The sequence below is a fragment of the Sceloporus undulatus genome, chromosome 3, assembly GCF_019175285.1.
Source record: "Sceloporus undulatus isolate JIND9_A2432 ecotype Alabama chromosome 3, SceUnd_v1.1, whole genome shotgun sequence".
Lineage (NCBI taxonomy): Eukaryota > Metazoa > Chordata > Lepidosauria > Squamata > Phrynosomatidae > Sceloporus > Sceloporus undulatus.
Window position 1 is genome coordinate 206,608,798 of NC_056524.1, and position 17,105 is coordinate 206,625,902.

General features: G+C 38.7%; 1 long non-coding RNA gene across 1 annotated transcript in view; it reads right to left on the reverse strand.

The window, feature by feature from the left end:
* LOC121924865 overlaps positions 1–15,998 on the reverse strand; it is a 42,996-nt gene extending 26,998 nt beyond the window's left edge. Inside the window, exons 1-3 of the long non-coding RNA XR_006102746.1 lie at positions 15,896–15,998; positions 15,076–15,381; positions 7,270–7,353 (exon numbers count right to left, since the gene is read on the reverse strand). This is a non-coding gene — a long non-coding RNA (uncharacterized LOC121924865). The remainder of the gene's footprint in view (positions 1–7,269; positions 7,354–15,075; positions 15,382–15,895) is intronic.
* Between the last annotated feature and the right edge of the window lie 1,107 nt (positions 15,999–17,105).

Here is a 17,105-nt window from a genome sequence, read left to right on the forward strand (position 1 = left end):
GTAATCCTACTTCGATCCATCGGGAGAGGCGGGAAAATACAAATAAAATTATTATTATTATTATTATTATTATTATTATTATTATTTCTTCCTCATATATTAAAACAACAACAAAGAGGGAGAGAGAGAGAGAGAGAGAGTACCCCCCGTGAGACTACAAAAGTTTTTGCACATGTTTATATGATTATTTACATTTTAGGATTCTTTTGTGGAATGTCTATATATATATATGTGTGTGTGTGTGTGTGTGTGTGTGTGTGTGTGTGTGTGTATATATATATATATATATATGGATTTGGTGAAAAGTCTAAAGGTTTTTGTACAAAACTAGTGAAAGATACAGTGGTTTTATACAAACTATTTTTTTGCCAAAAAAACTCGTTAGTATTGTTTTTTCCAAAACCTTTCCAAAAGCACAAAATCGTATCATAGGAATGTGGTTGTTCATTATGACTATTTGGATAATAGATAGGTCTTTGGTCTGATGCAGCAGACTATGGTTTATTTTATTTTATGAAATTTGTAATTTATTTCCCACATTCAAAAGCTGATATATAAAATAATGGAGTAGGAGAAAATGAGGGGAAAGGGGGAGATAGAAATATTAGCTTTTTCTGAAAGGTCATACATTTTTACCTGTTCTCCTTTTTTCTGTTTCTGTGTTGGGAGATGTGAGAGACATTGGTGTATTTCACAAGTACAATAATCGGTATTCACAAACAAAAGGTGGGCAGCAGCCGGTCCCATACCACCACATTGCAGACACAGGGTAATAAACTACTGACAACTCCAGCCGGGGTGCTTGGAATCAAAAGCAGAAAAAATGCTAGAACAGCTCATTCAATAGTCAGGCTGTGAGCACTTAAAAAACAATGGTATGATTATTAAGGACCATCATGCATTATTGAAAAAGAAGTCATGTCAGACTTATATTCCCTCTGTCTGTCTGCCTATCTGTCAGTCTGTCACTTTCTCTCATTCTCCTTGCCTCTCTCCCTCCTCTCTCAACAGTGTTACAAGATCAGCATATCACTGTGGATGGAATATATTTGATTTCAGAAAGGCTTTTTTGACAAAGCCTCCTGAAGTTATTGAAGACAGGTTGTTAAAATATGGGACTAGACAATCCTATCTTCAACAAGATTTGGGGGAAGACCCTGTGGAGTATGTGTGTGCTTGTGATGAATGGAAAGTGTATTCCAAGAACTGGGGGGGGGGCTTCTTGAGAATCAGGAAACTGTGATGTGGAAAATCCTTCTGAACCCTTTATCACCAACACACCCAGTCTTCAAGGACTATTCCTTCCACCACCAGGGACAGACTCACTTCTTTTTGGCTCTGTTAACATGGCCACAAAGTGACTTGCAGAATGCAAGGCCACCTGATGATTGTAACCAGCTATGTTCTAATGGACACCACATCATGAGGATGCCATCCTCCAAGATCTACATAATCATGAAATGATCCTCACTTAGCTTACACTCCATTTCATGCCTTCCTGCTGGCCACTGCATGACCATGTCAGAAGAGGTGGATGGGACACTGTCTGAAGATTATCATCACTAGCTATGCCAAGACATATCCATTGCTGGCTAGCCCCACCTAGTTTCCCATATGGTCTTGTTGGAATGAGGGCTGAGGGGTAATCCAAGCAAGGAGTGTCATTGCTATATTCTGACACAACTGGTAGTTACGAGATGGCCTTATTTGTACAACATCCCTACCAATACGTACATGTGTTTGCTCTAAAATCAAGCATTTTTTTACTGTCTGGCTGAGGATGTGGCAGTAGCTGAAAAGGCTTCTGTGCCTATTCTGCTCCAAAACACACTGTAGAAATAATCCATTTTGAGACTCAGTACAGTACTAGGAAATTCTGGGAATGGTACTTTTGTGAGAATTTGGCCATCTCTGTCAGAGACCTCTGGTGCCCAATAAACCACAATTCCCAGGATGCCCTAGCACTGACCCAGGACAGTTAAAGCAGTCTCAAACTGGAATATTTCTGCAGTGTGTTTCGGACCTCTGTTGCTAGCATCCATTCTGTGCTCCTATATTCACCATCACCAAATTTGCTGAGATTAGTAATTAAAACTATTGGGATGCAAATAAATATTCCCAGGCTTTCTTCCCCAGCATCTCATCCTGCAGGTGTCAAAGAATGCATCATAAACAGTAGATGCCACTGATATGAAATGTCACATTTGGAGCAAGGGTGATCAGTTTACTGTTATTCTGATGTCTTTCTTGAGTGGGTACTTGTCTCCAACATTACTACCTTTGGTAAAGAAAGTACTGTACTTGGTAATGTTTCTAGGATGTCCAGATACACAACCTTTGATTTAGAAGTCATTTTGTTTTAGAGAACCCCCACTATGCTTATTTTCCCACCTGGGGTCTTTTAAAATGAACACATTTTCAAAAGCAATTTGTTCTGTGGTTACACACAACTTCCAGTATCAACCAAAAGCTTCTGGCTAATCATTGGCTTAGCTTTGTTTCTCTTTTGCTGAAATCATGCTATCCCAGGCCTTGCTTCATTTGGGCTGAAATTACTTATTCAAACTCCTCAGAATCTGGGATATTGGTAGGAGTATCTTGTTAAACTTATTCTCACCTTTGTGAGCTTGTACTCCTTTTTAAAACCTTGTCCTCCTAGCCTGGATTGTCAAAATTCTCCAGTTTCTCTTCAAAAAGTTACAGTGGAACCAAGGAGAGTTAAGTCTTGTCATTGTTAAAATATTTCTTTCAGGGAGTATTTTCTTTGAACACTGCAGGTCTCCTCAAATTTACCCCCTCTTTCTCTGGTGTGTGTGTACAGTTGGCCCTTCTTATACATGGATTTCTTATACACAGATTCTAGCATCCACGGTTTGAAAATGTTCCAAAAAAGTATAAATTTCAAATATCAAACCTTGATTTTTCTTTTTTTACGAGGGACACCATTTTGCTATGTCATTATATTTAATGGGACTTGAACATACACGGATTTTGTTATCCATGGGGGATCTTTGAACCAAACCCCAGCTTATAACAAGGGTCCACTGTATATATATTAGGGAAAGTTTTACATTGTTTTTATCCTCAACCTCCTTTTTCTCTCATCTCCCCTGTCTTTTATCAACTCTTAAAGCTTCACTTTGCTTAATTTCAAACCCCTTCCACCTTGTGGTTATTCATTGCGATCAGAATTTCCCCATCCTAAAGCAACCAACCACAGATACAGACCAAGACAAAATTGATAGATTCTATGAAGGATTACAGGAAGAAACTGACAACACACCAGCACAGGATGTCAAGCTGATTATTGGAGATTTGAAAGCCAAAGGTGGAAGGAAAGAGGATCCAAAAACAGTAAGCGGATTTTGATTAGGCATAAGAAATGAAGCATGTGAGCGTCTGATAGATTTTTGTGAAGCCAACAACCTATTCATTGCTAACACATTTTTCATCCAACCAGAAAGAAGGTTATACACATGAACATCACCAGATGGCCAACACAAAAACCAAATAGATTATATAATTGGAAGCAAAAGATGGTGAAACTCCATACTAGTGACCAAGACAAGACCAGGCTCCGATTGTGGTACAGATCACAAATTACACATATCAAAAAATAAGAGTAAAACTGAAGAAGAAAACAAAACCAGTCATCATTCCAAAATATGATCTAAACAATATCTGCACCAAATTCACTGACAATGTAAGGAACAGATTTGCACTACTAAGTATAATTGACCAAGAACTAGAAGAGCTTTAGTCTGAAGCCAAAGACATAATAAAAGAAGAATTCAGACTTTCAATGGGCAAAAAGAAGAAACCATGGATGACATATAAAATGTTACAAGCAATAAAGGAAAGATGTGAAGCAAAACAAAAAGGAGATAGGAACAATCTAAGAACCATGAATGCAACAGTACAACGTTTAGTGCGCAAATACAGTGGTGCCTCGGGTTACGAAATTAATTCGTTCCGCAGCCGCTTTCGTAACCCGAAAAGCCTTCGTAAGCCGAATTGCCATAGGCGCTAATGGGGAAAAGCCGCGATTCCGTGCGAAAAAGCCGAAAAAAGCACCAAAAGTTTTTTCGTAACCGGAAAAAACATTCGTAACCCGGAACAATGATTCCCTATGGGATTTTTTCGTATCCCGAAAATTTCGTAACCTGGGTATTTCGTATCCCGAGGTACCACTGTATAAGGGAAATTACTACAATGACAAATGTAGAGAAAAGAAGACAACAACAAAAAGGGAAGAACGAGAGACCTATTCCATAAAATCAGTGAAATCAAAGGAAAGTTCAAACCAAGGACTGGGACACTCTATGACAATAAAAATAAGATAATTCAACACCAGGAAGGAATAAAAAGATGATGGATGCAATGCATAGAAGAGCTATATAAAAGAGATGACAGAATTAAGGGCACATGGAATGAAGAGCCATATGAAGATGAACCCCAAATTCTAAAAAAATGAGGTAGAAGCTGCAATAAGAGAAATGGCAAAAACAAGTCAACAGGAACACATGATATTCTAACTGAGCTACTGCAATCCTCAGTGACAGTGTCAACTATAGTGCTAACTAACATATGTCAACAGATATGGAAAACAAAATGATGGCCAACAGACTGGAAATGATCAGTATACATCCCCATCCACAAAAATGCAGACACAAAAGACTGCAGCAACTATAGAACCATAGCACTAATATCCCATGTAAGCAAAATTATGCTCAAAATTCTACAACATAGGTGCAGTACAGACCGGCAGGGAAACACCAACCCTTTGTACTGCGCAGCTTCACTGCAGCACCCAAACTGCGCAGTGCAGCTCTGCAGTAAAAAAGAAGCCACTTAGAGTGGCTTCTTTTTTGCAGCGTCATAAGGGTTGTGTCCCTGCCCTTATGACAACCTTTCCTGTCAAAGACGTGTTGGCACTCAGACACCCACAGATCATCCATATGGCCCCCGTGTGGGTGGTGCCACTTAAAAATGGTGCTGCCTGCACTTAGTAGGACTTGGGAGCGTGTGGTTGGTGTGCGCTCCTGAGCCCTACTATTGCCACCAGGACGTCACATCCTGGTGGTCTGTATGTGAGAGAGAAATCCAAGAGATCCAAGCAGGGTTCAGGAAAGGAAGAGGCATTGGGGACCACATTACAAACATATGATGGATAATGGAACACACCAGGAAGTTCCAAAAGAAAATCAACATGTGCTTTATAGACGATAGCAAATCCTTTGACTGCATAGATCATGAAAGGCTATGGAACACCCTTAAAGACATGGGGGTGCCAACATATCTGATAGTCTCGATGAGGAATCTATACTCAGGACAAGAGGCTACTGTCAGAACAGAACATGGAGAAACAGAATGGTTCCCAGTTGGCAAAGGAGTCAGACAAGGCTGTATCTTACCCTACATGTTCAACTTATATGCAGAACATATTGTAAGAAAAGCAGGCTTGGACACAGAAGAAGGAGGAGTGAAAATAGGAGGAAGGAATATTAATAATCTGAGATACACTGATGACATCGTAATACTAGCAGAAAACCTCAAAGACCTGAAACAACTACTAAGAACGATCAAGGAAGAAAGTTCAAAGGCAGATCTATTGTTGAACATAAAGAAAACAAAAATGATGACCTCAGAGAACTACATAAATTTGAATTAGACAATGAAAAAATAGAAAAATTTAAAAAATTCTCATACATGGGATCAAAGATTGATAGAGATAGAGACTGCAGCCAGGAGATCAGAAGAAGATTAATAATGGGAAGGACAGCTATGAAAGAACTAGAGAAGAACCTAAAATACAAGGCTATACAACTGAGCACAAAAGTTAGAATCATACAAACAATTGTATTCCCTATTGCCATGTATGGATGTGAGAGCAAGACAGTTAAGAAGGGGGATAGGAGGAAAATCAACTCATTTGAAATGTGGTGCTGAAGAAGAGTGCTAGGAATTCCATGGACAGCCAAAAAGAACAACAAATGGGTCCCGGAGCAGATCAAGCCAGAAATCTCCCTAGAAACCAAGATGACAAAACTCAGGTTGTCATACTTTGGACACATCATGAGAAGGCATGAATCATTGGGGAAAAAAAACAGTATGCTAGGAAAGTAGATGGAAGTAGAAAGAGAGGAAGGTTGCATGCAAGCTAGATAGATTCTATTAACAGATCACAAATATGAGTTTGCAGGAGTGAGCGAGCAATGGAGGACAGAGGGTCGTGAGATGTCTCATCATCTCCAAGACCCCTGTCCTCCATTGCTCGGCTCAACTCTGCAAACTCAATTTTGTGATCAGTTTAAGAATCTATCTAGCTTGCATGCAACCTTCCTCTCTTTCTACTTCCATCTACCTTTCCTACATTACTGTTTTTTCCCCAATGATCATGCCTCTCATGATGTGTCCAAAGGGTTGCCATGGTCGAGATTGACCAAGGGCAGTTAAACTTTACCTGTTTAGATGCATGTTATATTTGCATGTATGAAACTATGCATACTATTTCCATTCCCAGAATGCATATGTTTGTATCTGGTTCTGTGTGTGTTCAGTAAAATTCCTCTTTTAGCAATCTCTATTAATGTGAGCCATTTATCCAATTTGACTAAGACATGCTATGACCAGGTAACAAAATTCTTTTCAGCCAGTCTAGTCAGAACATGTATCCATCCCATGTAATTGAATGAAGACCTAGTAATACAGTGATAACAATCCTCACCACAGCACAATTCCCCAGCATGGCTTGCGGGAAGTGAAGGATCACCATTGTCATGCCAATGACAATGCACAACATCACAACAAACTGCCCAGAGGATGGCACATTGTTGTGTACTGAAATCAGGCCATAACCAACAATCCTCAGCTGCCCCTCCCCCCCCCCATGGCCATTATGTGGCTGTGTCATAGGAGGCAGAAAAAAGGGACTCCCATGACAACACTTCAAACAGTGTACACTTTGCAGCTGATAACATATTCAGTATCTCCTGCAGGCAGATATAATAAAAAACAAACACATTGGGTGTGTGGTGTGTTGTGTGTGTGTGTGTGTGTGTGTGTGTGTGTGATATGTATGTCTTTGTGTATGTGTGAGTTTATGTGTGCACAAAAGAGTGATACCCAACACCTTGCATGTCTCTTACGCACTCCAGTTATGCACACTTACCTAGCAGTATGTGGCATTCAGTTCAAATGATTGCTTCTGACAATCATACATGTGATTGAATATACATGTGATTGAGCCTTTAATCTGAAATACCTTACCTTGTGCAATGTAATGCCGATGTTCAAGTCTATGTTGCTTTTTGCCCAAGGGTCCCATAAACAGCATGAAAGGCAAAAATACCACTGGAAAAAAATGAATCATAATAGAAATCAAAGTGATACAAATCAAAATAAGCAACAGTAATATCATTTCCAAATTAAAGCAGTGCCTAGGACTCTCTCTTCTGGAACCAATGACTTTGTTCTCCTGCCAGCTGCTGAGGTTTTCAGAAAAAGCAAAAAATGATTTGCCACATTAGAGAGAAGTTAACTTTACAAGCCTTCTATATATAATATAGGTTTGATAACCTTTATGTGCTAGAATATTTTTATCAATTGTCTTCCTATGTCATGCTGAGATTGTACATTCTATATGTAAGGATTATATTATACCAAAAAGTTATAAATTAATCTGCCTGAAGCCATTAAGAAATAATGCTTTCATCCAAACCAAAGTCAATGAAAGGACAAGAGAACAAATATTAGTGATCGTAGCAATTGCATTCAACCATAACATAACCCAAATCCAACAGGGTTGTGACTAGGTTGAGGAAATTCCTCCACCTACTGTACATACTAATGTGCCCCCAAACTGTGTTCAGGAGGCATGAAAAGTCCACCAGAGCTGTTTTTTTCATGGCTTAGAAGGCTGCAGAAAGGATGAGGAGAAGGTCCCATGAAACTGCTAACAACTATTGGCTCAAAAATGGATGTAGGCTCATCATTTGAATCAGGAGTGGACTCCTTCACATGTTACACCTTCACCAGCATAACAAGTGGTGAGGGAAGAAGGGAGCTACAATATAATATCTTGATGGTCACAAATTTCTAATATGTGTCAAAGTTAACAGCACAAATCAAGACAATGATCACTGTCTTGTACTTGAACTTTTACTTTTACTTGAATAAATATTGTTCCAGTATTCATGCTTTGGTCAATGAAGATTGTAAATTTTAATCATCACACTGTTTAACCTGACCATTTATTCATTCTGTTTAACCATTCGCTTAATGGGCAATTTATAACCTTCCAGATGGTGCTGTATCTCCCATTAGCTCTAGCTAGTCTTGCAAAAAGTGAAGAATTCTGGAATTTGTAGTCCAAGTTGGTCCCAAGTTGCCCACATCAGTCTATTCTGTCGATAATTTTTTATCATACAGGTGTACAGAAGAATCAGGTTTTTTTATAGAACAGTGTCCCAATCCTTCATGTGAGCTCATACAAGACAAGTGTAGATGATTTTAACTGTTAATAGTAATAAATATAAGTATTTGGCAGACATGAACACATAAGTCCTTCAGACATCCGGCTTTCTGTCCAGAGAAAGCCAAGAGTTCAGTGTTATCCATCATTGTGAATATCTTAATGTCTCACATTATCAGATAACTGGCCAGTAGTGTTAATTGCATGGGTGATGATTAGATTTCTGTGACATTACAAAAACCTCTTTTTTAATATGAAAACAAGCAAAGGCATATCCAAAGAAACCAGTGCTCATGGCTTTGCTTCTCCTAGTTGAATCTTTGCTTCTCCACTAGGTGGCACTCTGTAGATACTTCTAAATTGGTCGTCTCTTTTCCTGTTGTTGTTTTTAATTTTAAAGCCATCAAATTAGAGACTTCCCCACAAACCTCCATTGTTTATAGCCTTCCAGAAGAGCCAAGAGAATTAGACAGAGCTGTTTGGAAAAATTAGCATTGTTAAGTGTGTCACATATATCACTAATAAAGTTTCATTATTTACATCGCCAGTGAGAAAAGCACTTATTTCCCAATCAATCAGTTCACAACTAAATAAACAGTCATATAGGCATGCAACGTGAAATTATTGTCTTCCCAAATCAGATTGGCTGGAGCATAAAAAAAGAAAAGGCATTATGTAGGCTGGGAGACCTTAGGATGTGTAGTCTCTTCTCTACTGCATGCTAAAAATGTGATATTATGAGGAGGACAAAGGTTTACATATATTTGGACTCATATCCTTATTTTCAAGCATAATGCTGTCTGAATACGACGCTTATCCATTTTGAATAAAACTAAGATGCTGAAAAAAGTTTTCCAATTTAAAGAAGCCATATATATATATATATTCTTCTGAAGTAGGCCATGGGAGCTCAGGGGAGTACTTATGGAATTCAGTGCTCATTTCTGCTACTTTAAAAGCAACTAGATAAAAGAGAAGGGGACAATAATAACTAACTCTATTCTGCATTTGTTTTGTTTATCCATTTAAAGATTCCTGCCCCACTTTTTTACCACAAAGTTGTCATGGCTTTTTTTTTTAATGATCTGCAATATTACTGTTTGAAAATATTTAAAAACCACTACCACAATAATAACCTCAATAATTGGGGGGGGGGGGGAGGAGAGGAAGTAGGAAAACAGATTAGTAATGGAGATGCTAAAGGGCTGAGAAAGCTTATACAGTCGGCCCTTCTTATACACAGATTTTTTATACACAGATTCAAGCATACACGGTTTGAAAATGTTCCAAAAAAGTATAAATTTACCTTGATTTTCCATTTTTTATAAGGGACACCATTTTGCTATGTCATTATATTTAATGGGACTTGAGCATACACGGATTTTGTGGGGGATCTTGGAACCAAACCCCAGCATATAACAAGGGTCCACTGTAATTGCAATTATAACTGCAATTTCAGGCAAAGTTATTCAAATTATCTCCTTTTAACACAAAGAAAATGCACAATCCATGAAAAGTGATAAGAAATTGAAGAAAGATCTATCACTGTAACAACATTTTGGATTGATGGTTACATGTATGGAATGATTTCACAATGATTAGTGGTAACATTTTTGCTTGGTCAGGTAATTACAACTATAACTACTAATTGGCAGAGAATGTGTACATAAAAGCAAGAAAGTCTTTGTGGTGCCTGAAAGCCTGAAAGATTGGATGCACAAAGTATTAGATCCTAAATTGGCACATACATTAAATGAGAGAGGGAATTCCCCTCTTGCATCCACACATATAGCATATGTATACACCAGCTTAGCATATTTTCATTAATGAGCTTCTCCCAGTCCCACAACAACAGTGCTTTGGCATAGCTTCAGTATCCCCCCACCACCAAACAATCTGTGTTGGTTTTATTGCTTCTGTTCTGTCTGGCAGTTTTATGGTCTTTTTCCTTTTAATGTTTGCAACAAACCTGAACTCTCCCCAGAAGCCAAGATTACTGAACAGAGGCTATCATACTTTGACCATATCATAAGACATGATTCACTAGAAAAAACAATGGAGATTACCAGATGGGAGGAAAGCTGATTGCTCCTGTCCTTAATTTGTGGTATTCATGCGAATGAGAAGATTATCACACCTCTCACACTTAGTGTGTTCTATCAATAAAGAGTAATGGACCTGTCATTTGGTATTAATGGAAACCTGTGCAAATACCACAGGTTAATGACAGGAGCAATACGCTTTGCTCCTCCGTATGATAATTTCCAATAATGCTTAGCAAAGTAGAAGGCAGTAGGAAAAGAGCACATTTCACATGGACAAACTCAATCAAAGAAGCCATGGTCCTAACTATCATTTACATGTATAGTTGTGGAAGAGGTGGGCTAAGGTGGACAACTTACAACAGAGATGGGCAATTGCTTCTGTGGTGGAGGATTTTTTTTTTTTTTTTTTTTTTTTTTTTGCCCCCATGATCACCTGGCCAGTGTACATTTTTATGGAACCAGAAGGGATGTGACATAACTTCTTGTTCAGGTTTTGGCTAATTCATGTGTGCTTAGTATGGGGGTTATATTTCAAAGGAAGGCAATTGCAAAACAGCTCTGAGTTTCCTTTCCTAATCCTATAAAATTCATGGAGTTGCATAGGTCAGCAGGCAACTTGAAGAGCCATACACAGACATTCTAACTTTGCTCTCTGTTCAAATTACAAGGGGCCTGTCTGCATAGGCCAAACCAAATGGCCTCCCACGGCCACCTCAGCAAAGAGACCATACAGCGCATGGTCCAAACTCTGGTTCTGGTGGGAATAGACAGTATAATGTCCAGCCTCTTCAGCACCAAAAGTGAGGTATACTCTGCTTAAAACAAATTAAATTAAATTAAAATATCTCACCACTTGCTCCTTATTGAAGACACACCACACAATTCTTAGCACCAGTATGTATTTTGATCTCCTTCTCTTGAGCACTGAACACCTTGAGTTCTATGGATACCAATCTTGCTTCTTAAAGCATGTTGAGGTCCTATTTTTGCTTTATTGTGACTTTCTCCTGCTCAAATATAATTCTTTGTGCACACCTCTGGTATCTCATAAGGGAGAATGGTTAGATGTATAATCCCACGATGGTTTCTATGCTTTTATGTAATAGGAAAAATTCATTTCTAATGGAAACTATAGTGGTTGCAAGGTCATGTTAGAATTATTTAACCACACATTGGCTTCATCATATCAAAACAGAGGATGCACTCAGTTCAGCTAGTATGGGCCTACTCCTACAACTCATAAGGGCAGTGTTAGGCAACATGCATTTTAAACTTGAAGGAGAAATCAATGACCTATCGAGCAAAAACTTTAGGGTTGATAAAGGATGTATTATGGAGTTACTATGTGCTGGAAAGTACTGGCAACACAGTGCAATTTAGAGCAAATAAATGAATTTACTAGCAGTAAGAGAGCAAGACTGCTGATAAAACAGAAAAAGTATATACTATACTCAGGAGAAAGCCATTTGAACTGGAGCCCTAATATTTTATACAAGGGAATATTGAATTTAAGGAAAGACTTATTCATTCATTTGGCTTTTTAACTTTCCAAAGTGCTTTTATTGACTGATTGTGTTTGTGGCAGGCAACATTACTGCAGCTGTAACAATATATTTTTTTTCTTTATTTACATCCCTTAACACAAATTACCATAGAAAGTTATTTAATGTTCATTTGTTTCTCAGTAACACATATATTTTGTAAGGTAAAAATAGTGTCTGTTTTGAGCCAGAATATATGAATATAAGAATTTGACAATTTAAATGTAATAATGGAAAAGATTATGATAGTTCTCCTAGGCTATATGCATAGTCATAGGGGGATTTGGCCATAAGCCCCCTATGTGTATGGAGGTTAGCCACACATGTTCATAGGGACAGTTAAAGTGATAGCTCATATGTCATAGAAGAACTCAGAAACATTAGAAAGCTGCCTTCTGTTGACTCAGCCCTTTGAGTTATTGGTTCATTGTTGAATGCATTGACTAGAGGTATCTCTCTAGGGATTCAGAAGGAGATGACAGGAACTGAACTTGGGTCCTTTATCCTGCAAAGCACAAGCTCTACTACTGAGCTACAGCCACTGAATCTTAGCAGCTACAGAGGATGCATTTCAACTTGCCTAAGTACAGGCATACTCAGCTGACAAACAGGCTGTACAGACCAGAAGTAAGAGCCAGCTTGGAGGCAGTGTGGGGGCATGGCATTTAGATGATGCACGTCCCAAAGCCACCCCCAGGCCAGCATCACACTGCCTGCCTGATCGCATGGTGGGTGGCATTACGGTGCTCCTTTGGTGCGGCATTCACATGCTGCATGCCAAAAGAATCATGGAAACGTGCCGCCATGGCAGCAAGGATGCCCTTTTTCTGGGCCAAGAAGAGGCAAAACAAACCACCCCAAAGGAGTGGCAACTGCACACTGCAGCCCCAATCTGGTGTTCTTCCAGGCCAAAAAGAAGAGGCAAAATGCCGCTTCTTTTTGGCCTGGAAAAAGGGCACCCTTGGCACCGCGGTGGCACTTTTCTGTATTCTTGACATGCAGTGTGTGAACGCCATACCAAAGGAGCACTGTAATGCCACCCACCCTGTGGTAAGGCAGCCGTTGTGATGCTGACTTGGGGGTGGCATCAGGGCGTGTGTCGTCCAAATATCATGCACACATGCTGCCCCCAAGCCAGCGCTTACTGCTGGTCTGTACAGTCTCAAAAAAGCACAATTTTGCTGCTTCTTTTTTGCCCAGGAAAATGCTGGACGAGGCCATAACATGTGGTTGCCGTGGCCCCGATCCAGCACTCAAAGGGACGGATGCAAACCTCTCCTTTGGGGCGGTCTGTTTTGCCCCAAAGTCACTGGCAAAGAAGCTCCTTTTTACAAAATCTTTTTACTCCCACAAGCCTCTCCTGTAGTTCTTCCTTTTCCTCTGTCAAGCTAGAAGTTTGTAGCAGCATCAGCATTGGGAGGATGATGGGAAGAGGGTTGAGGAAACAGAGATGTTTATTGTTGGATTGTAGCACCACATCTGCAGTGAACAATACAATCAAGTTTGAGGTGGGAAAGAATGAGATTCTACTCTAGTCAATCCTATTCTAGCTATATGTGCCTGCCTGAAAAAGATAAGGTAAAGAGTAGTTCCTTCCAGAATCCCATACTGAGCATGCAACAGCAAAATAAAAACAAAAAGGGAAAGTATATAGGCCTGCCTCACCAGCTACCTATGGTGTTTTGCTTTGTTTTTATAAAGTATTTGTCCAAAACGCATCTGAGAAAGTAGGCTCAAGTCTACGAAAACTCATGCTGCCAACTTCTATCTTTCAGTTAGTCTCAAAGGTGCTGTAATATCCCTTTCCATACAGATTTTCCAGACTAACATAGTTATGTCTTTGAATTCTGTAACACTGATTAAACAGTATCTAAATTTACAGTAGCCCACTAGCAATTCAGGATGTTTCTGAATTTGTTACCTAATCAGGATTACAGAAAACCAAGGCACTTTTCAGACACTTAGTAGTACACTATGCATATCTGAAGTGCAGGTTTTGAAAGAGCATTCTGGGGCCCGTACAGACAGGCCAAAATAAAGCTGCTTTGGGTCACTTTGGAAGTATGCTGTTTAAATGATGCATGCGTCCTAAGAGACTGGAAGCTGAGCCAAAATCACACTCCAGTCCTTAAGACTGGAGCATGGCTTTGGCGTAGCTTCCAGACTCTTAGGACGCATGCATCATTTAAACAGCATGCTTCCAAAGTGGCCCGAAGCAGCTTTATTTTGGCCTGTCTTTATGGGGCCATAATAAGGGGAAATGTTACAGTCCAGACCTATTGCTATGCTATCTGGCTTTTTATTTTATTTTTTTTAATTTTGATATATGGATTGTATGATGATATATTATGGTAAAGAAAAGAAAGTTTCTTTCTTCTATGATCCACTGGCAAATAAATTGATAAACTAGGGATGTTCCAGTATATGACATAATGAAAACCATGATAGTTGACAGCTCCTAAAATGGTAGACTGTCATGAATTTAAGACTTTAGGGCTATATATTTGCTTCTTTACAAGTAGTATTCAAAACAAGTGACTACACAAGCACTAACTATATTTCTCTTCTTGTTAGGTATGAACAGATATTGGACTAGCTTATATGTGTTTTCAAAGAATACACATGACATAATTAATTTTTACTCAACCCATCCATGCTTTGTATGGCATTTGTGTCACAGTAATGACAACATTTCTACCTCTTCAGTGTGCCATTTCAGGGGATGAGGAAAAATATAGACACCAGATTATGCTTTCCAAATAGTTTAGCTAAGGGCACACTTCCAATCCTTAGTGAAGCAGATGTCATTTCTGGACATCTGTACTTAGGGTGAGAGTTAGTTTGGAACTATGTCAGCAAATATTGATGAACATTTGGCTTGAAAACCCCACTTCTTTCTGTGGGTATCAAGGAGATAAATTATTCTAACATGCTATTCCAACAATGAGGTTTCTTACAAATGTCCAAGTACAGCAGATTTAGTTAGTAAAAGAGGTCAGTTATATTAGGTACTTACTGCTGTTTGCTTTTCAGTGCTTGTGATGACTGCTCTCTGTTTTACTGTTTCTTTTTTGCTTACTCCAATTCATATGTTTTCCTTCCTTAATCTTGCAGATTATCTTCTTCTTCTTCTTCTTCTTCTTCTTCTTCTTCTTCTTTTTTGCGGTAGTGTATGTGTGTGTTTTGAAATGGCCAAAAACAAGTCCTATTTTGGCATTTCTTGTAATCTCAAACAAATCCACAGGAAATGAGGCCACTAATGACTTCTAGTGGCTGCACTCTTATCCAGCTTGTTTGCTTCCCATGAGTTTCTGTTCACCATCTGTAGAAACAAAATGTTGGTCTATTTAAGTCTTTGGTCTGATGTGGCAGGACTATTTTTATGTGCCATGGATCCAGGCCTAATCAAGGCCACCACATCAAAATTAATTCATGTGTGATCATTGTAGAAAAGGCCATAATTACAAAAAATAGATTTATTAAATGATTGATAGATGTAGTAGGTTTTTACAGCAGAAAAAGCCCAACTCTCCAGGCTGTCATAGCTGCACTTCAAAAGATACAAGCAGGAACATCCTACAAGCCACACAGTCTCCAAGTGCATGAATGCACCTTTCATGTCTAATGCTGAAGTTCCAATCTGCCTTTCCTCTCAGTTGATGTACAGGAGGAAAAGATGAAGTGATTACAAGGAATACATAGCCTTAAAAAGTGACCTCAAAATGCCATTTTCTTCCAATTGACTCTACAATTTTTGACAAACTGTTGTCTTAACTAATTTTTTGGACATTATAAACCATGAGTATAGTGATAGAAATAGGGGAAAGGTAACTTACTGTTTCTTCTTCTCTGCTTGTTATTTAATATCCAAAATAGGTCTCCTGTACCTGCTGCACAGTAAGTTGGGTAAGTTGTCCTTATATCTGGATTTTCATATCTTTGTTGGAGAAAGCAACTCCTGAAGGTGCCTGGGGCTAGGTTGGCTGTCACTGCCAGAAGATCTTTTTCCACAGCTGCCCCAGCCCTTTGGAATACGCTGCCCACGGAGCTCCGCTCATCTTCCACCCTGGCCCAATTTAGGAAGGGTCTTAAAACCTTCCTATTTAATCAGGCATTCCCCGACTAAATATCCTGTGGGCCTCCCTCCTCTCTCGTGGCCGTGAGGACGGGCTAAGGGGCTTTTTATTGTTTTTATGGATTGTTGTTTTATTATGGTTGTTTTTAATCTTGTATATTGTCTGCACTTCGGTGCATTTTGTTAGCCGCCCTGATCGTTTGGAAGGGCGGGGTACAAATAAAAATTTTATTATTATTATTTTATTAAGCCATGGAACATCAATTTAGATGTTGCAGGAGAAGCATAAAAATAAAAAAAAATCAGGTTAGGATTATGCTATCCTTCTGATCTTTTTAAAGTTCCTTCTTCAAATAACATGTGATTACCACAAATAAATGCAATTCTGTATCTTCACTCTTTCCACTCACATTGTTTCGCTAAAGCTACTGAAATTTTTATCTACCCTTCATAAGTTGTGTGTTTGTGTGTTAACTGCCCTCGAGTTGTTATCTATCCCTAAACAGGAAATCTCTGCAATTATTGCCACTACTGCTGCTATCATCTTTATTTATACCTCACCTATCCCCTAAACTGAAATTCTTTGGATGTAGGTGTGATATGTTGGTAAATAGGAATAAACAGCAGAGCTGTCAAATTTAATAACAAATTACAGTATAAAGGCATTCTAAACAAGAGTACAGAATGAAATTAAACTAATCCCTGGTATGTTCCATGTGGGATAAATGTATGAACAATAATTATGTCCATGTAACAAGAGAGGACTTTCTTAGAATAAAACTAACAAATCTCACATTAATTGCATTAATTCATAGCGTTATTTAAAAAGAAAAGAAAAGAAAAGACAATACAAGGATGGAAAAATAATTATTAAAATGGGTACAAATTAAACACATATTAGAAATATGCCAATAGTGATAGTAAGTACTGAAATTAAAATCACATTGACAATTCATGCAAGTTGACTACAA